At 45.7% G+C, this 6,000-nt stretch overlaps 1 protein-coding gene across 1 annotated transcript in view; it reads right to left on the reverse strand.

Annotated features, from left to right (window-relative positions):
* LOC106612835 (septin-4) overlaps positions 1-4,654 on the reverse strand; it is a 33,809-nt gene extending 29,155 nt beyond the window's left edge. The window contains exon 1 of the mRNA XM_014214402.3: positions 4,402-4,654. The gene's annotated coding sequence lies outside the window, so the exon portion shown is untranslated. The remainder of the gene's footprint in view (positions 1-4,401) is intronic.
* Between the last annotated feature and the right edge of the window lie 1,346 nt (positions 4,655-6,000).

Genomic DNA, 6,000 nt, shown 5'->3' on the forward strand with positions numbered 1-6,000 from the left:
AACACTAGATGGCAACTTTTCTTTTGGCTAAATTGAAAACCAAACCTGTGGTTTTCTACAGGGAGTGAAGGTGAAGTATATTAGTTCCTAAAAGGTTAGATTATTCCTCAATGGGTGACATTAAATGCTTATTAATCTCATAACTGTCATAAGCGAAGGTTGCACCTGGTGACCCTGCATGCTAGTTTTTCTGTCTGAATACGTCATCATATTCGTGGGTCCCCCAACCCCTACAGCTACTAAAGCACTCTTATTAAAAATGCTTTACAGGACCAGTATCCATTTCTGCAGCAATGCAACTCTGCAAAGTACCAGTCATCCTGGCCTATTACACAGCTGCATGGAAAGACGGATGCTCAGCTGTAGCTAGACGTACAGTAGCCTAGTTATGATAGAATACGTCTGGAGAGGGAATCTGCACTCTTGCGTTTCTCTTTTCTGAATGTAGTTCTCTTCCCCAGCGTCCCTCCCTCAGTGTCTCCACTCACCGGTTATCCCATTATGTCACAAGAGAGACCTGAGAGATGAGCCCAGATCAGTCTGCTGAAGGCCCGGGGCCGGGGGGCCTTATTATAACATTGTGATGTGCTTATTACCACTTACTACCAGTTTATTGGCTTTCTCACCTATTAGAAATAGTAAAACAGTTTGGAACGGAAAATGAAAATCAGTGTTGTTATTGGACAAATTCAGGTACTGTAGTACCTCCCGTTTCACTTTGGTTCAAACAGTTATTAAAACTTGATGCGAGTTCTGGTTCTCCAAGAGGAACAGGGGCACCGATAAGAATTGTTGTGTCTTACCGCTGCACATAAAAATTGTTTAGGATTCAGAGCCACACCTTGTCCCTTGACATAGTCGGTCTGTATGGGCCAGTGTGCTCTGTCTCAGTCTCTGTCTCTGCTGTCTCTTCACGTCTTCCAGTGAATCACCACACTGACTATATAGACTACTACCCTCTCTCATTTCCATTTTTACAAGACAGTCAGTCAGCTCTAGAAAGGAGGGAAGGCTTTTAAGAAGGACACTCCAAGGAGACAGGAAGAAAATGCTTATATTAGAATGGAATCCGTGGGATAGTTTTACTCAAGGGTCTAAATCCTTTAGTCTTAATGGATACGATGTAGAACAGGTCCCATATTTGGAGACCAGGGCTTTTCAATGTCGGTCCTGGATGGCCAAAACACTTCCAGTTTTCATCTTCTCCTTCTAATAAGGGACTAATTCAGACCTGGGACACCAGGTGAGCGCAATTAACTACCAGGTAGAAACAAAAATCTGAAGTGTTTTGGCCCTCCAGGACCAGAATAGAACAGCCCTCCTATAGACAATGTTGGAAACAGCCTGTGTTATGAAAATTCATGTAATAATATTAGGGTTGGGCCGATATGATTAAATCGAATATTGTGATATTTAACATTGATGACATATTGTGAAGTGCAAGACGATTTATCTTGATGTGCAAGACTATAATCCATTTTAACTTTACAAATCAAAAACAGTGCAGTTTTATCAGTTAGGCTGTATCAAGATGTTGAAAATTAAGTCTAAATGAATTAACTAAGCCATATTTTGTTTCGCAAAATAATAAAAAATTGCACAGTCTAATGATTTAGTCATTAAAGGCACAAAACAATTGTCTTAGATATCGCAATATTTTTAGTAGCATATCATAGAAGAGGTCACCCTAAATATTGCCAAACCCTAAATAATATAGCAGTACTTGAGCATAATTTAAAATGAAAACCATTTCCTTTCACAGGAAGACTGAACGTCCCTTGGGATTTGGGTTAACAGTCACAGAAAGTAGAAGTGTTAAATACACTTAATGTTAGGTTCTCTCTCAGGATGGGTCCTCAGTCTCAGCCTGTTTGGGATGCCTGCCTTCTAAAGAGCCAGAGGAAACAGTCTTCATACAGTGAACAACACTGTATTTCCTCATATAGTAGACGAAGTAAGGCCAGAGAAATCAAAGCATGACCAAAAGACCACAGAACCCTCCAGGTAGATTCAGATTGGCTCAGCAAGCAGAACGGGCAGCCGTGCACATGCCAGCCTGTGAACTTGGACTGGGTGCACAGACTGAGTTTGTCCCTCTCTGCATGTCTCAATTGGCAAGTTCCAATGTGAGGACATACTTGGTTTGGAGATGAAAGCGATTTGGCGTTAGTGATTCTTGCCTTTGCTCAGCTCATAAGACAACACCTGAACACTACAGCCAAGTAGTAGAGATGTGCACAGTCTTGAACGCGCACACACACACACACACACACTTCCCCCGGATAAGAACGGGGCTGAACAAAAACAGACGCTGAGATAAGAGAACATGTAAAGCTCAGTCTCTGCCTCTCCAAACACCGCCATAACAGCTTCTCCCTGAATAGCTCGATGACTCACACCAACAGCCATTAGCTCAGAGCATTTCATAGAAATACTAAACAAGTGCTAATAATGATATGCTCATCCATAACAGAAAAATGAATGTTCTCAATGGGCTGAATAGCTCGATGACTAGGCTAACACCAGCTTATGTAGCGGATTTCTAATTACACAATATTCAGGTGCTCCATTTAGCGCAGTAGTTTAACATGCAGTCATGGACCCATTAACATATTAGACTCATCCAAATCTGGATCCAATAACTGATAGGTTAAGTATAAAAGGCGTGACATCTTGTTTTGAACCGGTCACTCATCCTCTCTGCCCTCCAGCCAGCTCCCTCCTGGGTCATCTGCCTAGCGACTGAGCGTTCACGGTTCATCTCCCAGGTGACCGGGGACTATGTCCATAACGATATGAGTGACGTTCCTCAGCCTGTGATGAGGCTGTTAGAGTCTATGATTGACAGGTCAGACATTACACGTACGCACACTTGTGTGATTGACAGGTCAGACACCACAAGCTATATCCCCCCTGGCGACAGCCATTATGAAGCTGTTAGCATAATAAGCAACAGGCCTCTAGTCTAATCCTCCCCTGACCTTTATGTAGTCACAGACCTGTACTACAGACTCCAGGCTCAGACCTGTACTACAGACTCAGACCTGTACTACAGACCTGTACTACAGACCTGTACTACAGACCTGTACTACAGACTCCAGGGTCTTTGACTTAAGACAGAGCAGTGGCATTTCAGCTGTTACGTCAGATGCTAAAGATCTCAGGGTATTGGCCTGCTAAGCCTTTACTCATAACATCTGGAGTCTGGGCTTCACCTGAGACTAACCAACTGGAACATTATCCCAAGCTTATGGACCTAGCCAGCAGTCAATAGATTGTTAAAGTCATGCTCATATATGTTGACTGGCCAAGCAATATCCTGCCCTGTACCCAGAGGAGTATGCATGCCTGGTTCGTTTTCTATGTGCATTCTTCAGACATTCCTGAACTTGCAAATTGATATAATGCTAATTGTAATTTGGCATACTACTTTTGTGCTACTTCTGGGCAACTGTTACCCACAGTAGGCGGGTGGGGTATCTTTGGCCTGGCCGGGTCTTTAATATGGACCAAGGCTAATTGTCCACTTCCTCTCCTAATCTCTCCTTCCGTCCAGTTCTCCTCATCAGCCCATAAGAGCAGCAGTAAACAATAAACACTGATCTATAGTAGACCACTCCTCTAACATCAGAGACCAAATACACAAAAAGCCATATGGAAAAAAATTTGCAAAGAATGCATGCCAACCAGCACACTAGCAGAAAAACACCTTACACTTGAAACGATGTACAACTGATACAGGCTTTATAGACGACACTTGAAGGCTTGGTATCACTGTAGTGGTCATGAATGTACGTACAATTCCCCCACGCACACACCCTCAAGAGTACCAATTTACCAACTCCTGCACTACAAGGTTCATAATCCATTCTCCTCACCCAACCCTTAACCTCCAAACACCTTACCAACAGCCATCAGACTGCCATATAACAATCAGGCGCAAACTAACAACGTCCCTTTGACCTTAGTTGCAGCAAGGGGGTAGCCTACTTTTTAAAACAAGTACCCACAACACACAGACTGACCAGTCATAACATGACACGGGCAGCCAGGTACGGTTCTATGGTCCTGTTCCCTGCTGATAGTCAGGCTGAATGAATCACACACAGCAGTTAAACAGATGTCTAGCCAGACTACCAGACATCTTCCCAGCTGATAGGTCAGAGCTAGCGTTGTCTCATGCCCTCTAAAATAAAAAGAAGCAGGTTAAATTGCAGCAGCACCCAGCCCCTCCTCCTATGTAGCCTAGCTTCCCTCTCCCTTGCCAACAGAACACAGACAATAGGCTGGTACTTACCATGCTGCAGACTGCCAAAGCTCACACACACACACACACACACACAGTGCTTCAGTCTCTGATAGGGACAGTGAGCCGCTCCAGGAATCTTCTGCATCGCTTACCTAGTCTATCATGAGCGAGAACGTGCACACAGCCCCCAAACTCACAGGTACAGACTTGCAGAGAGACGTCCTGTAGGAAATCGAGAGAAGGAAAGAGAGAGAGAGCGAGAAGGAAAGAGAAGGAAAGAGAGAGAGCGAGAAGGAAAGAGAAGGAAAGAGAGAGAGCGAGAAGGAAAGAGAAGGAAAGAGAGAGAGCGAGAAGGAAAGAAGGAAAGAGAGAGAGCGAGAAGGAAAGAGAAGGAAAGAGAGAGAGCGAGAAGGAAAGAGAAGGAAAGAGAGAGAGCGAGAACGAGAACGAGAGAGAACGAGAACGAGAACGAGAAGGAAAGAGAACGAGAAGGAAAGAGAACGAGAAGGAAAGAGAACGAGAAGGAAAGAGAACGAGAAGGAAAGAGAACTCTGGGATGAGGGATCAAGCTTGCCCCAGTACAATAGACTTCAGGAAATGCCATCAGGAGCTGGGAATAAACTCCAGGCAGAGTGTAGAGCAGACTGAGGATGTGGCTACGGATACAGGGAAGGAGAGAGAGGGGATACCAGAGGGTCTGTCTGAGGAAACTACACACATAAAAGCCCCCAATAACTTCAGGGTCAAATTCTAGACACCGTCCTTCTACATCTGCATTACTTGCTGTTTGGGGTTTTAGGCTGGGTTTCTGTACAGCACTTTGTGACATCTGCTGATGTAAAAAGGGCTTTATAAATCTATTTGATTGATTAATGGATTGATCTCAGTGAATAATCCTGACATATCCACATTTAGATCAATGCTTGATTTGTGGGAAAGTTCAAGGTATGCATGAGTATTTACAGGTTAGGATTCAACCCCTTAGTGTGGAAAGTCAGTCGCAGATGTCCAATGATTTTCAGGTTGACTCTTTAATCCAACACAGAACAGTTACCTACAGACAGGAGTGGACAGGGATGCTACCATGTAATCACCGGCTGAGTTGAAAGATCTGGTTAAACTATGGCACTGCAATCCTTGAAATGGATGTGGATTGAAGGCTAATGTTTTTGGTCTTCAAAGTGGTGTTTTGAGGACCGGGGTCACCAGACACTGCTAATACATCACACTCAGCATGGACTACTGTGGTCGTCACCTCACCTCCAGTTTGTTTGTTGAGCTAACTGGTCTGGTACATCAGAGGCCCTGTTTGGGTACATGATGGTATTTACTCAGTGTCTCTCGCTCACACACACACGCGCACGCCTCTCTCGCTCACACACACACGCGCACGCCTCTCTCGCTCACACACGCGCGCCTCTCTCGCTCACACACGCGCGCCTCTCTCGCTCACACACGCGCGCCTCTCTCGCTCACACACGCGCGCCTCTCTCGCTCACACACGCGCGCCTCTCTCGCTCACACGCGCGCCTCTCTCGCTCACACGCGCGCCTCTCTCGCTCACACGCGCGCCTCTCTCGCTCACACGCGCGCCTCTCTCGCTCACACACACACGCGCGCCTCTCTCGCTCACACACACACACACGCGCGCCTCTCTCGCTCACACACACGCGCGCGCCTCTCTCGCTCACACACACACGCGCGCCTCTCTCGCTCACACACACGCGCGCCTCTCTCGCTTACACACACAC

Source organism: Salmo salar, chromosome 09 (assembly GCF_965601325.2).
Source record: "Salmo salar chromosome 09, fSalSal1, whole genome shotgun sequence".
Taxonomy (NCBI): Eukaryota; Metazoa; Chordata; class Actinopteri; order Salmoniformes; family Salmonidae; genus Salmo; species Salmo salar.